At 44.7% G+C, this 16,405-nt stretch overlaps 1 long non-coding RNA gene across 1 annotated transcript in view; it reads right to left on the reverse strand.

The window, feature by feature from the left end:
- Positions 1 to 16,405, reverse strand: part of LOC144689695 (uncharacterized) — a 120,384-nt gene that overhangs the window by 38,729 nt on the left and 65,250 nt on the right. The window lies entirely within an intron of this gene.

The raw sequence follows: 16,405 nt of genomic DNA on the forward strand, positions 1-16,405 counted from the left end.
CAGCTATCGAGCATGAAGCCTACAGTCAGAGTCCTCTCCAGAGACTAAAAGTAAATGCATCTTGTAAGTTGGAGCTCATTCTCTCAATATTGCCAGATGCAGAATTGGCAAGCGAAGCTGCATCAGCATTTTGACCTTGTTTCTGTGAGGGGTCCCGCACAGGACACCCTCAAGTTTCCACTTGTTCCATGGTGGTCTGCGGATTCTTGTATGCCTGCACAGTTTTTGGAGTAAAACTGCTATACGTTCTCTGTTAGTCCACATGTGGAGCTCTGAAGAATGTCAAAGTATTAGATGAAGAAGTTCTGTTGTTTAATCAATGCAGGGACGCAAAGCGCCCCTAGTAATAAACTTGTGAATTCCTCTTGCCAATTGAAATTCCCCAAAGTAGGGCCTTGAACTTCCTCAGGAGCTTGAGGTAGAATCCAGGCTTAAGCATATGGAAGAGGACCAGCCAGTACTATGAAACATCAGGTCTTTCCCCCAAAGAACAATGTATGTCAATTTCCTGGGAACTGAGGGTGGACAGAACTTACGTTCACTTCAATGATAGTCTGGCATTAGCAAGGAGGTGAGGCTAGTGGAAATAGCACCACCTACTGCAATTCCCACTGCACCCACCCTTTTTTGCCCTGAGCAACCTGGGGCAGGATTTTTACCTCGTCGGGTGGGTGTGGTGGGTGGGCCCAGGAGCAGCCACGAAACCAACTGTTGCCCGTAATCAAACCCCAACTGCAATTTCACGCTTGCTGGCCAATTAACGGCGAGCCAGTGTGAATCGTGCGCTGAAATGCTCTGCGCTGCCTGGGTGGGGTGGGGAGAGAGGAAGGAGGGCATGTGCGGAAGCCAGCGCATGTACACAGGTGCGCTCAGTGAAAGCTCCCTGAAGGCACAGAGCTACAGAAGATTTTTAACATTACAAATAAGGAATGAAAAAATAGGGAAAACATGTCCCCTCATGTGACCCTGTCACATGAGCAGGGACATGTTAAAGATGAGTTTTAAAAGTTTTTTTTAAAATCACTAGTTTCTACCTTATCCCGCCTGCGGATGAGGGATCGCAAAAAAGGTCAAGGCCGCTTGGCCTATTCGCCCGCCCGCCAACCGTTAGGTTGGACAGGCAGGGAAAAATTCAATTTAATTAATTAAAGAATGGGCTTAACAGCCCTCTTAATTGTCGGCGGGCACACTGCTGATTCTCGTGCGTTCTCGCCAACCGAAATATCGCGCAAGTGCACGATGACGTTGGGATGCTCACCCAATATCATTTCGCACTATTTTTCTCCCATTCAGGTTGGGCACACGCCCGCCCAACGAGAGAAAAATTCTGCCCCTGCAGTCGGATTAATGGAACAGCAGAAGTGGGCCCAAAGATATTTCCAAGCCTGGGTCTTGGTTATTTTCTCCACTGTCAAATTTTGGCGAATGAAAGAGACAGTGATTTCAATTAAGTAATAAAAAGAAATGGCTATAAAACATTCACATTGACCCAGCACAATTATCAATGCATTGATGAAATCATTGTACACAATCGCTGCTTTGTTATACTGTGCATACATATAAGGTGAGTCCTTCATTTCTTTTCATGTTTCTTGTGACAATGTTTCTTACCTGTTATCAACTAACTTTAGGGTGTTTTTATACAGAAAAAACTAGGCAAAGAGGCAAAGCCATACAATAAACATCAAGTCCTTACCTCATCACCACTTCTCCTAAGTCCCCAGTCAAAATGAAGAAAATATTTACAGATGTTCATTTTAAAACTGAAATTATTTGCACAATATATTTCAGGTTAAATGGAGTGATAAGGCTTACTTCTTTTATTTAAAACATAGCGTGGCTTAAATAGAAAAATATGATGTTCAAAGGTAGGTTTATGAAAATAAGTCTACCTTGTGATTCCACAATTCCTTTATCTCTTCTTTGGGAGTTCTTTGGTGAAGGCACTTTTTTCACTAACTCGCGCTTTTCTCAGAATTGTTTATTCTCTAAATGATGCTTAGAATATAATCTACCACTACCGTATCCATAATTAATTAGCTTTTTAATTAGACAGTTTCATGCAGGTTACTTTTACTTGCGATTTTCTCTCTTCCTTCCTGTAGTGGTGACTCATGCTGGGCTATTTTTCCATAGGATCAAGTTTGTTTTTACTCTTCTGATATCGATTGAGAAAACTAAGGCCAAGGTTAAGGATCATAATGGAAGACACCCCACCAAGAAAAAAGCAGAAGACAGAATAAATCACAAAGTAGTGATAAGGTTACACCAAGCGAGAATTTTAAAACTTTAAAATTTTTAAGATTGCGAGGGCAAATTAAGAGCCTGTGGGTGGTGTATTTACAACTTAGAAAATAATAGGAATGGTTGAAGTGTTCAGAGTGGTGTGGATAAAATACAAAGAACCAATTAATGATTGTGATACAAAGAGAGGTTGCAAGCTAGAGTTGAGAGCAGTGGCAATAACCCAGGTTATCTTTGTGAACCATGGAAGAATCCTCCTGATCCAACAAGACTCAAACCAGCTGTGGAAATGGTCAGAGATTGCGACATGCAGCTTCTAACCAGTTTCAATCTAAAATGGCAATCGGGATCATGTTTATATCATGGGATCATGCTTTTCATATTCAGGGGGGCCCAAAACAGGTGGGTGCTATGGACACCTTTTTAAAATAGAGTTGGCTGCATTGTTGATGTTAATGAGCGGGAAGAATATCAACCAGATTTTGAGGTTGTTAACATCAAACAAAGGCAAGCAAAATCAAACCCATGTACCAAACTCCGGAACCTGGAGTATATATCGGGAGCAGCTGTCCTGCCTGATACTCAGCTTACTAGTTTGGGAGAGCTGGGGACTAACAGTGGCATCTTAGCCGTCCTCTCTCTACTTATAACATTAGCACAGACCATGGCTTAGAACATTCTGATGTTTGAAGCTCAGCGTTGTATTGAGCAGTACACTTAGCCACGTAGTCATATATATACTTTTCTAACTAATACTTTAAAAAAAGATCAAATTTGCTTAATGTAAAGTCTACCGGCTGGAAATTGGATAGCCCCATTTTCTCCCGCACCCATGCAGATTGAGGTGAGGAGCATGCAAATTTGTGACCTACCTCATCTTCACGATTGTACTATAGGGTCGAGTGGATCCCACAATGCTGTCTGCACCTCCAGGGTGGAATCTTCTTCTCGTGTCGAGGGGCCCAATGGCAGGACTGGAAATGTGTGGGACTTCTGCTCAGAGATGGAGTGGCTGGCCATGCACAACCATGCGACAGCTAGCCAATTAGACATGCAGAGGCGAGGGCCCCAGCCAATCTTGTGGCAGGGCTTGGCAGGAAGTCACCAGTACTGGCGTTCCCTCACAGAATCAAAGGTCAGGATGTCATATTTGAATGGCACCCAGACAGGCATCCACTACCTGTCACCCAGCAGCGTCAGTCTGGCTGTTTCTGAGGAGTTTGTAATCTCAGGATCTACTGGCAGTTACACAGCGACATTTCGTACAGAGATCAAGATATCTTGCGGGGGCCTCATTCTGTCTGGAAATTGGAAATTGATGTCACGTGCCTTTCTTTCTGGCATGTCACTTCATTGTCTTTGCCCTGCCTTCGGTGACCTTGACCCAACACCCATCACCCTTGACCAACTAACATTCACCCTAGAGCATCCCCCCATCACCATTGGTCAGTCCCCTGGCATTCTGGAACTGACCCCCATTACCCCTGACCTGCTAGCCATCATATTCAACCCTCCCTTTGTCATCCTTGACCTACCCTCTGTTACCCTCAACTCTCAGGACCTCACCATTATGCCTTACCTATGGGGTCCAGCTTTCTCTCTCTATCCCCCACAAGCCTTTGTAGGGCTGTCACCTCCCTCGGTCAGCTATGCATATTTCCCTTTCAAAGCTGCCACCCTTTCTCAATGCATCAAAGTCTCCTCTCCCCTGGTTCAACAAAACCCCCCACACAAGAAGAGCAGCTCTTACTCAGTCCAAATCTACCAAGAAGACTGCCTCACCCATTGTACACCACCTTTAACCAGTCGTGAATCTGAAGGTACGTGTTTCTCATTTGCTGCACACATAATTCCAAAGATACAATTTAATCTGGTGAAGTTGTGTTTTAATGAGCATGCATGACATGCTAATATATTTAAAAAGGTTTCCGCTGCTTGCCTGGAGGAGTCCGGCTCCAACTTGACAGAGGGTATAGCAGAGGCCTTGGCCTCTCCGCAGCCTCTGCTCCACCTTCCTGACATCCTGCAGATCCAAAAGCACTGCCATCATAGCCCCACTAACTGTTATAGCCTTTGTGTGGACAGGTCATCTACTCCTCTGCCATCCCAATGAGGATGGCAGCAGCACACTCTGGCAGATGCAGGATCTCACCAGAACACTTCAAAGAACACTCCCGATGTTACAAATGTGTACATTATTAGATTATTTTTAGTTTGAAAATTATCATTTTTAAATGCATGTTAATGAAAGAACACCTGGTCTGAGGGGCCGGCAACCCTGGGGTAATTACAAATAAAGGGAGGCCCATGTTATGTTAGTGACGTTATGATGTGAGGTATTAAAAGTTAGACAGTGGGAGCCTCGTTAACTATCTTTTGAGGAAACCATCTGTCTGTGAGGACTCAAGAAACTATTTAAATTATCCATGTAATTTCCCCTGATCAGAGAAGAGTTTGAAACCATCGGGGTGTTTCACAATGTTAAAGGCACAATAAGGGTAAGTTGTTGTGGTTCATATAAGCTTGGCTAAGGCCAGTCATGACTGGTAGGTGATATTAGCAACTTGTGCAATGTCATTTGTAGGACATCAATGTAAGTATTTTTTGTTTTGATGTAACTACTTTTTAAAAAAAACAGCAAGAAGACCAATGGGCACGGAGAATGTTGGGTTTATAGCTGCTTAAAAAGATTATTTACAGATTACAAATGTTATTATTTTCATGAGGCATTCGGCACTGTTTGTTTTGATATGTTTATCAGTAAATCGATTACTTCACATTGTTTACAGTATCAATGCATTCTTGAAGATGTTTGTCTTTACATGTCATGAAAAAATGTTATGAATCACTCTAAGGGCAAAGGCCAGAGTAATGTATGAAACAACTTCAGGAGGATTTATAAATGCAAAACTAACCTCTAATCTTTTAACCTGTCCCCTTCGCTGGGATTTTCCGCTCCCAATAACAGCGGGTGTCATGGCAGGTGCGAGAGCTAAATCTCGCAAAAAGGTCCAAAACTAGTCTTACGACAATGCAAAACGAGGAAGCGATTGTGCGCTTCAGCCGCCAATGGCAGGCCGCGTTTCCTGCCGCTGAACGTTGCGATCGTCATTAGCATAAATCAGCATCTCATTATGAAATGAGAATGACGCAAGAATGACCCAGACCTCCCTGTCGCTTGCCATTTTAACACTCCACCCTGCTCTCTTGCCCACATGTCTGTCCTTGGCTTGCTGCATTGTTCCAGTGAAGCTCAACGCAAACTGAAGGAACAGCACCTCATCTTCCGACTAGGCACTTTACAGCCTTCCAGACTGAATATTGAATTCAACAACTTTAGATCTTGAACTCCCTCCTCCATCCCCACCCCCTTTCCGTTTCTTCCCCCTCCCTTTTGTTTTTTCCAATAATTTATGTAGATTTTTCTTTTCCCACCTATTTCCATTATTTTTAAATCTATACCTTTAATGCCCTGTTAGTCTTTCCACCCCACCCCCACTCGAGCTGTACCTTGAGTGTCCTGCTCTCCATTCTTAATTAGTACATTTTCTTAGATAATATCACCACCTTCAACACCTCTTTGTTCCTTTGTCTGTGACATCTTTTGATTATCTGCTCCTATCACTGCTTGCTTGTCCCAACAACCACCCCCCACCACTTCTCTCCTCCCACCCCCCCACCTTAAACCAGCTTATATTTCACCCCTCTCCTAATTTTACTCAGTTCTGTTGAAGGGTCATGAGGACTCGAAACGTCAACTTTTTTCTTCTCCGCCGATGCTGCCAGACCTGCTGAGTTTTTCCAGGTAATTCGGTTTTTGTTTTATCTCATTATGACGCCTGCTCGCTGGAATCATCCCACCGCACTGGATTAAGAGCACACGTCGATGTGTAATTAGAATGACGTATTCATGACAGGAGTTAAACGACATGCAGCTGGTGATCTGCACTTTGCTGGAGTCTCCGACCTTAGTTCACATACCTTGCACCGCGCGGCGCTCGTGGGGTCAGCGCCAGGCTTTGCAGGATGCACCGCATTGGTTTCAGTGTGGTGTCACAGGCAAGTCTCTACAGTTACCACACCAGGGTTAAGGAGGGGCTGGCTTTTACTGTGATGCAGTGCGATGGCTCCATTGGGGAAGCAGCCAGACGGGACTGCAGGGCAAGGGCTCCACGGGGACAACGTGTGGGGAAGATTGCACTGAGACACATGGCTGGGGGAGTTGGGCACTAAAGGGCCACCCAACTGAATTGATAGTTCCAAAATGAGGACAGAGGCACAGCTGAGGCAGGTTAGCAGCTGCTCAATTGACATGCAGAGAGTCGGTAAAATGAAACAATAATGCCCATTCATGCAACACTGATTCCCCCAAAAAGGCAATGATTGTTCCCTTAGTTTTAACTCCTCGTTCACAGCCTTCAAATTCACCAGAGTATTACAGAGCTGCAGAATTATTGGGCGACTGGACAAGCTCGAAAACCTCCTTGGAAATGTGACCATTCACCACTCACAGAGAAGAAGCCTGCAGACCCCTAAATTAATGTAGTCACTGAACATTCACCCTCAGGTTTAGTCCAAACAGCGCAGTCTTGGAATGCAGGTAATGATGATCCCAGCACCGGGGGGGGCTAAAAGCAGAACATCCAGTCACCTGGCCAAAGCTGTCGGCAGTCGGTCATGTGGGGGATGGGTGGTGGTGGTGGTTGTGGTGAACGTTCATGTGCACCCCATACTGGGCATTATTTCAGGGGCCAGTGCTCTCCAGCATGCGGAAAAATGCCTGGAGCCCACAATCACAGACGATTCCTTGACAGAAAGTGGACCTTTGGAAACAAATGCTTCTCTTGCGTGTTTCTCATTGATACTGCAGTGAGGAGAGCATCACGAAGATGGAGCCTGGTGTTATCACTGCCTGCATTATTGTTTATAGGCAGGAGAGAAGAATGAGAAGAACGCAACGGAGGTGCCTGGCTCACCAAAGGGAGGAGCAGAACCCTCAAGGCCAAAGGGCAACAGATCCTCCTGCATACGCAAAGGATGATCCTCAGAGAGCCATCATTTGTAGGCGCCATGCTAGATGCAGGATAGATGTTGCATGTGTTATCTGCAGAAGAGCAAGAACCAGTGTGCCTAATGGAAATTTATATTGAAAGACATTTATTTATAAGATGTTTTTACCCATTGCCATGCACTAACTCTATGTTTATGAATCTAAATAAAGGACTGGTCAGAATTGATTATTAATCACTCTTTTTTCCCTTGGTTAAATGTCCAATCTGAATATTTAAATAAGGCTCATTTCATGTTCCCTTTCACCTGTAAGGGAAAAATACGTTATTTTGGTTGAAACACTGAAATGCTTGTGACAAAAAAATTCTGCCTGCAGTTTCATAGAATCTGCTTCACTCCACGGTTCACTTTCAGGGGAAACCAGTGAAGCGGGTCAATTTTCACAACAAAATGTGCAAATCAGTAAGAAATAATTATTGCAAATTTCTGCTGGGCTTAATCAGCAATGTGTAGCAACCACTCATGGAAACTTAGTCTAAGAATGGAAGCTGTATACCTAAGTAAGTTCAGCAGTTTGAAAGGCAAATATTTCAGCTCATGTAAAAGAATGCTTTGCTCTACATGAAACAAATATTTTTCTCTGTTATACCCACAGGTGGGTGTCCAATGCTGCCTTCAAGCTCCTTCAGGTTACAAATGTATGTTTTTCAAAGTTTCTTTATCAAATGTGTTTAATTGCAATTCAAGCACTGAATATGGTACATTGGTTGGTTCATTTCCCTAAATTAAACAGTTCACCTTATGCTAGATTGTATTCGATTTTAGAAAAAGGATATTTTCTTCTTCTGCCTCTCTGCATTTAAACAGTTAACAGATGCCCTGAACCTTCCATGTCTGTCTGTGCTTTCAAAGTTTCTGGGTTTAATGGATTTGATTGTAAATGCTGTCATACAGAAGCATGTCAGATGTTGATGCAGGATAACACAAAGCCCTGAAATTCTCTAACTTCTCCATGCAGATTTTATCGTCCCAAATAAGGAAAGGAAGGGAGCAGTTATTTGTTACCAAAGGAATGAGGCTAGTGTAAGAAAGCATCCAGGCACAATATAACTTGTACACATATTGGCTTCTAACTCTTACAAGTGCTTTGTCGTTCCAAACCTAACATGAAGGAAAATAGTGTCAGTCTCACATGAAATGCATTTTGCTGCTTGAGGCACATCATACACCTAGACTGAACTCTATACAATGACAAATAGAGGACCGTCATATGCACTTTCCTCTTAAAGGAGGATATGAGGAGTGCAATTGTGGCTCTCAACATCTTAAAATGAGAAAGCCCTGGAACATTTGGTCTGGGGAGTGAGATGGGGAAATAAGAGAGGTGTCTGTTGCAGATTGTTGACACAATTTGTCTTCCAATGTCTCTTCAGCAGATACATAAGGCTGCATTTTAACATGGAAGAATGTGCGGGTTTAGAATTCAGTGGGGGTTAACACAGGGAAATTGACTCCAACACGTCAGCTTTGACATTTCACTGGAGTGCATTTGGCTACACATGTGCAACCCCCTCAGGAGTGGCAGATTGCCAATATGTTCATTGCCCAATTTAAGCAATACTGACACTTTTGACTTTAACATTGGGTCCACAGGTTTCCTGGGTTTCGTGAAACTCACCAATGAAAGCAAAGCAAGTACAGCAGTAATTAAGGGGGCTGAAGCAATCTCAGGGAAATATACCAAATATTCAGTACTCACAGTTGCTTTCTTACCTGCAAGTGGGAAAGGGTTTGTTAACACAACAGCCAGCAGGACACCTATCTTTCTAATCTAGAAAGTAGCGAAGGAATTGTGGAAGGTGCCAGGAAAGTAAACCTTACCTTCTAAAATTTGTGCTGCTGACTCAAATCAAGCTGAACATTGCATGACTGGTACTCTTATTGAGATAGTTGATAGGATCTTAAAAGATGTTACATGGGTGCAATATATAGCTTCTTGGATTGGGGAACCCTGCTACATAGTAAAAGAGCACTGCTCTATCACTTGGTGTCAATGTCCGTGAGAAAGTAGATGCACTAGACAGCTCCAAGAACTAATGCAGCTGTGACTGCTTGGTGTTTCTGAGCACAACTGATTGGGAGAAAAAAAACTGCAAATATCCCCAGAAATAATCAGAAATGACCCAGCAGTGTAGAAATTCAGGGGAGTAGTAACCTTTAAAGTGCTGTCAGTGTAGTGCTTGTGGTGGAGGAGGTGGTTTCTATTCCTGGTGCCAGGAGTATAAGAGCTCATGGATGGATTCCCGAACATCATTTAGCAATATTCTTAGCTCAGATGGGAATGTGTATAAGGACCGATGAGTATGAGTGGGTGGGGGACAGATTCCTTCAGTACAGTCTGATGAGCTAGATTTCCTTCTGTCCCTCACCCTTAGCTTACTCCTGGGACGTCCAGAATATCAGGAGGAGCAGTATGGAGCAGAAAGTTATAAATTGGCATAGGCAGAATGCATCATAGCAAAAGGTTAGGACATGTGGAGCAGCAAAGAAATTTGGATGCTCATGTGCACAAAATCACTAAAGCTAATGCATAGGTACAAAAAGTAATCAAAAAGATTAATGGAGTGTTGGCCTTTATCTCAAGGGAGCTGGAATACAAATGGGAAGAAGTGATCCTTCAGATATACGGATCCTTGATCAGAGCCTATCTGAAGTATTGTGCTCTATTTGGGCACTGTACTTAAGGAAGAATACATTGATAGTTTCACAAGAAAGATAGGCTTACCAGACAAATTATAAAGACAAGTGCAGAAACCTGGCTTCTCAATAGGCTGTGGATGCTGGGTCAATCCAAATTTTCAATACTGAGATTGACAGAGTTTTGTTAGGTAAGGGCATCAAGGGATATAGATCAAAGATGGTTAAATAGAGTTGAGGTACAGGTCAACAATGATCTAATTGAAGGGTGGGGACAGGCTCGAAGGCTTGAATTGTTTGCTTCTATTCCTATGCCTGAGCTTACCAGGCACACTTTCAACTCCATGCCTTAATTTTTCACCAGTATCCAGCTAGTAATGTTTCAAGCCATTGTGTTTTTAAAGTTGCATAGTAACTTTTTAAACTATTACATAAAAGTTAGTTAATTCAATTTTTTTTATTGTGCAGCTTACATTTTCTGAGTACATACCAGCAGTAGGGAACCTGACCCTCAGCAGAGCGCATATCAGGCAATTAAAGGCAATGTATCTGCCATTTTCCAATATGCAACTTTGATAGGCACTTATTCTCAATGCACTCAAAAGAATGTCTCTACATGTTCCCTTGGTATATTTCATTGCTATTGTGATGTTGTATTTTTGACAGAAACTTTTTTAAAATTTTTTTTGTATCTATTTAGGACATAGGCACAAATTTCCCAAACTGTCCTGTCAGCATATGCATTTAGAAAAGTATCCCAGTGTTTCCTAACTTTAACTGATTCCTCTACTCCTTTTTAGCCTCTTGAGTCTCACTGAAACAACATTTTAAAAATGCAAAATGTCTTTCCTTCTGTTCTGTAAATTAAGTTCAGGCATTTGTATTGATATGCTTGTTTATGATACAAAACGTTTCTGGGTTTCCTGGGGATTTTCAAGAAACTGCTGATTCACTCCATTAAAACTCACGCAAAACAAAATCTTAGAAAATACCGTTGTGCACAATGATGTCATTGCATAAACTGCTCTGGTTGTTTTGGATATTTGAAATAATTCTTCAAATGTTACTTAAAGCACCAAATGTGATATGGCAGGTCAGGTGTGGGACAATGGCTGTTAAAGTGTCTTTTGGGTAGGTGGTGGCCTAGTTGCTCTACTGAACATTCAAATGTCAACTTTTTTCAAGCCACAAGACACCTTTTGCCAGTATTCTGTATTAGCATGTATGTTGTTGTAATGTCAGTGACCACAACCAGTTCCTGTTCAATAATGTCCCACGTTAGCTGATATTGCTAATGGTTCCCTCTCCTCAGATACTGTTGTCATCCACTTCAAATCCACCATCTTCACCCCTTTCCTCAAAACGCCCACCCTTGATTCCTCTGTCCTTTTCTCTCCAAAGTTCTTGAATGTGTTGTCATCTCCCAAAATCCTTGCCCATCTTTCTTGCAACTCCATGTCTGAACCCCTGCAAGCAGATTTCTGCCTCTGCCACATAAAATGGCCAATATCCAAGTATCTAATTACATCCTATGTGATTTTGACCATGGCAATCTATCTCTCCTGTCTTTCCTGGCCTGTCTGCATCATTTGCCACGGTTGACCACACCATCCTCCTCCAATGCCTCTCCTCCATCGTGCAGCTATCCAGTCATTGCCAGAGAATCATTTGCAATGGCTTCTCTTCCCACTCCCACACCATTACCTCTGTCTTCCCAAGGATTTATCCTTGATCCTCTCCTATTTCTCATCTACATGCTATCCCTATGTGACATCATCCAAGAAAACAATGTCAGATTCCGTTTGTACACTGAACACCCCCAGCTTACCACCCCATGATCTCTATCAACCCCTTCACTCCCTTTGATTTGTCACACTGCTTGTCCAACATCTAGGATGAATAAGCAAAAATTTCCTCCAATTCGATACTGGGAGGACCAAAGCCATTGTCAACAGCCCTGGCCACCACAAACTCTATTCTTTAGCCACCATCTTTATCCTCTCCCTTGCCATTCTGAGGCTGAACCAAACCATTCACAACCTTGGCATCCTATTTGAGGCAGAGCCTTTTCCTCTCCATCACCAAGTCCACCTACTTCCACCTCTGTAGCATCGCTCATGGATGTCTCTGCCTTAGTTCATCTGCTGCTGAATTTCTCATGAACCCATGCATTTGTTATCTCCTGGCTGCCTTCCAACCTTACACTATGGGCAAACTTCAGCTCATTCAACTCTCTGTTGCCCATATCCTAACTCGCACCAAAAACTCCTGATATTTAGATAAAAGCAAAATACTGTGGATGCTGGAAATCTGGAACAAAAAATCTGGAACATAATGAAAACATTTAGATAGTGTCTTTAAGATAATAAAATGTCCCAGTAATGAATTAATTGAAGCACAAACAGAAATTAATGGGTTTTATCTAATAGCAATTATGAAAACATGATGCTGAATTTTACTGGCCCCCAGGAGGCAAGGAGGAAGGCCTGTAAAATCGAGGAGGGCTGTGTTGGTTTGGCTCCCTAACCATGTTTCATTGTCAGGGAATTTTACCAACAGCAGGACCGGAATTGGCCAGGCTGCCCACCTCCTTGAGAGGAGGAATCCAATTTCCATAAATTTCCTCCAGTTAGGGGCCATTTAATGGCGCCATCAGCACTTTGCAGATGGCGGATAGCCAACCCACCATATGAGGAAACCACTGCTAAATGGAGGTGGCTCCCAGCAGCAGCCCATGGGGAAATGTATTCTGAAGGAAAGAGGAGTCAACGGGCAGAGAAGGCAGCCCCAGCGATTTCCCAAGAGGCATTTCCCTTCCAGTGCTCGGCTTTTCAACTTTCTTAAAGATAATTGTACCTGCCTGCTGAAGGCAGCAGGTCTCTACCCTGCCTCTACAATGACTACCACTCCTGGTGGCACTGTGGAGATTGCTGAGATGCCAGCCCTCTGATTGTGCAGGCAGCTCTTGGGGTAGGTTAATAGGGTGCCGCCCCAGTGGCAACCACTTAACTGGCTGCCACCTGTAAAATTCAAATGGAGGTCTTGTTGGCCACCTGTGCATGCCAGTGACATGCATTTCCTCCTGATGTCGGGAAGTCCACCCTATTGGTAAAATTCTGCCCCATGGCTTTAGAGTGACCAAGGTGAGGAATTAAATATTCCAGGACACTTGACCTCTTTAAGTAATATACAAAATGGAAAAGGAAGAGAGAATGGCAGAAAATAAGGGATGGGGAGGAATGATCTTAGCTCAGAAAATCAAGATTTAGAATCAGTTTGGCTAAAGCTAAGGAACAACAAGGGGCAGAAAACACTGATGGGAATAATTTATAAGCCTCTTAACAGTTGCAGTTGTAACATCTGACAGAGTATGAAATAGGAAATTCAAGGTGCATGTAACTAGACTAATCATGGGGCCTTTAATCTTCATTTAGACTGGGCAATAATTCATAATTTGCAATGAATGTACATTCCCTTAAGGAATAGAAACCCCACAGAAAATATGGTCCAAATGTGGCTGACAACAGAAGGTAATGATAGTATTAGATTATGGCTGGGATTGTCCGTGCCCGCTGGCGTCGGGTGTGTTCGGTGGTGTGAGTGGACAATATGGCAAGAACGCCAAAAATCAGTTTCACGACATTGTGAAACCAGTTTGCGATTGTCTGCTCAGCATGTGATGGTGGACCCCGTTCCCCACCATCGGACGTTGGGAATCTCATTGTAATACATCAGTATATCATTATAAGGCCAGCCCGCCAGAATCATCCCTCCCCCCTCTTGATCGTCTGCCCATGTTGGTGGGAAAACGCGCCAATGTGTTTCACAACAGCATATATAAGGTGTGCACTTGGCGGGCTGCCAGGACTTCAAGGTTTGTTTGCCTACCTTGCTTCGGTCAGTGCTCACAGTCACCAGTGCCAGGCTTCACAGACAGCGCCACACCAATTTTAGGGAGGCTCACGGGCAGGTCTCTACCTACCAGATCAGCCATATGGTTTTTCAATGGCTACAAGGCTAGGGCTTGCTTGGCGAAGGGGGAGAAATGGCCTCAGGCAAGGGAAGGGGCTGTAGGATGAGAGCTGTACTGGGGAAGGAGGGTATCCCAGGGTGTGTGTGGGGGCACATGTTGATCTGTGCAAATGGCGTCAAGATGGCGAGGGCTCAGAAGGTAGTCTCCAGAGGAGATGAGGCCAGATGGACATGTGAGGGTATGTGTGTGAGAATGGGTGGTGATGTCCCTTGAGCTGGTAGTGAGTGAGATGTCAGTGAATGTGTGATGGGCTCGAGTGTGTGAGTTTAAAGTGATGAGATGGTTGTCATACCCTGGCAGCATTCATCCTCTATCTGCATTGGACGGCCAACCTCTTCTGTGCAGCCATCGCCTACCAAGCCATAGTGGTAATGTTGCTGCCCCTCCTGCGGCCAAAGCGGGGGTAGAGGACATCACAGCGGCACTTGAGGGCTGAAGTCTTCTTGCCTTTCAGGGCCATGTCTCCTTTGCAGCAGTCCTGGGCTGGAAGCACTGAGCGTGGCTGTACTTTAAGTGTGGCTCTGGAGTGATGAAGTGGCAAGGTGATGGCGTGGCAGGCAAATTGGAGCCCGCCCACCATGGAAACGACATGTATCCCGGGAATGCATAATTAATGCATTCTGGGTTTGGGACAATACGGCATGAAAAGCCAGGTAAAGTGTCATTTTTCCCACCCGCTACCAAATTAGTGCAAATCTGAGCGATTCTACCCCATGTTAATGGGCCATAACTTCTGAGCCCCCCAAATTCGGATCGGGGAGGTACCCCGCAGATGCACTGGGGAGCCCCTCTCAGAACTTCACAGATAAGGGTTTGCATGGCAATTGCCCAGAAGCGCAAACTTTCTCTGGGCAATTGCCTTGCGCTGGGAACCATCCAAATATGCAATTTAAATCGCAAATTTTTGCTAATCCTAACATCAATAGTTACCCAGAAAACATCAGAAGAATTAAAACCTCTACTAACTTCTGGGTAACTATTTTAAAGACCCAGACTGATCTCCCCACGAGACTCCCGCCACACCCCCGACGCCCCATGAGATTCCCCACCACCCGCCTGGGGGTCCTCCCCCCCAACCACACCCAGCCCAACCCGACACCCCCCCGCCGAAGTGACCCAACACTCCCCCCTGCGCAGGCCCAACCCCCTGCCCCCAACAGGCTTGACCCGACTCGACCCAACACCCCCCCCACCTGACCTGACACCCACCCTCCGCAGACCCAAGCCCCCCTACCCAACATCCCCCCAACACCCCAGACCTCCAAACCCCCCAACATCCCGAAGTCCGACTCCTGCACATCGCCCCCCCAAGGTCCAACCCTCCTACCACCCCCCCAGACCTTCAACACCTGACTGATCCACCTCCCCTGACCTCCAATCCTCCTCACCTCCCCAAACCCTATCCACTTACCTTAGACACTTACCTAGCCCCTGGCCTGTCAATTTCAATGGGTCCTTTAATTTACCTAGTTTACTGCAGCTGGTGCCGTTACAAAAGGGGGGTGTCCCCTTCACTTCGATGGAGCTGGGCTGCAATGCTGGGCATCGAGGACAGCGGTTCGGCTTGGATCTTGCCCGGCCTGAGTTGGAAGGTCAGGCGAGACAGGCACGGAAGAAAACCCACACAGGTAATTGGGCACGGGGTGACAATCTGCACTGATTACCATTCCAAGAAAGTTACGGCCCAGGTTGTTGCAGAAAAAGGATATAAGCCTGAGGGTTGGGAGGATTTTAAAATTCAGTACAGCATGGAAAGAAATTGATAATGAAAAACTAGGAAATGGAAATAAACTAGCTAGAAACATAGGGCAGATTTTTATGCTGATCGGGCGGGTGTGCGCCCGACCCGATTGGATGCAAAATTGCGCGAGATGATGTCTGATTTCCCTGATTTTAAAAGCTTTATTTAATGCTTTTCAGATCTTCAGCTCCCTGAGGCAGCTCTCCCGCGCCCGTGCTGACATTAACGCCCACCCTTCTCCCGCCCCCACCCCGACAGCCCATGAGCTTCTCAGCGCGCGCTTCACGTTGGCTGGCCGTTAATTCACCAGCCAACATGAAATCACAGTCGGGGGCCGATGGCAGTTGGCGGTCCGTTCCCCAGCTGATCCCGGACCCGCCGATCGCGCCCACCCACTAACCTAAGAATTCTGCCATAAAAATAGTTTGTAAAAGCTTCTATGGTATGTAAAAAGGAAAAGATTAGCAAGATTAACTGTGGGTCCCTTAGAGGCAGAGACAAGATAAGTTATAAAGGAATAAGGAAATATCAGGGACATTAAACAAATACTTTGTATCTATCTTCATGGTTAACCGAGGACCTAGTGAAAATGAGGAAATTAAGGGTATTGGTAAAGAAATAGCACTGGAGAAATTAATGGGATTAAAAGCCAATAAATCCCCTGGACATGATTGTCTACA

This window comes from Cetorhinus maximus, chromosome 14, assembly GCF_964194155.1.
Source record: "Cetorhinus maximus chromosome 14, sCetMax3.hap1.1, whole genome shotgun sequence".
NCBI lineage: Eukaryota > Metazoa > Chordata > Chondrichthyes > Lamniformes > Cetorhinidae > Cetorhinus > Cetorhinus maximus.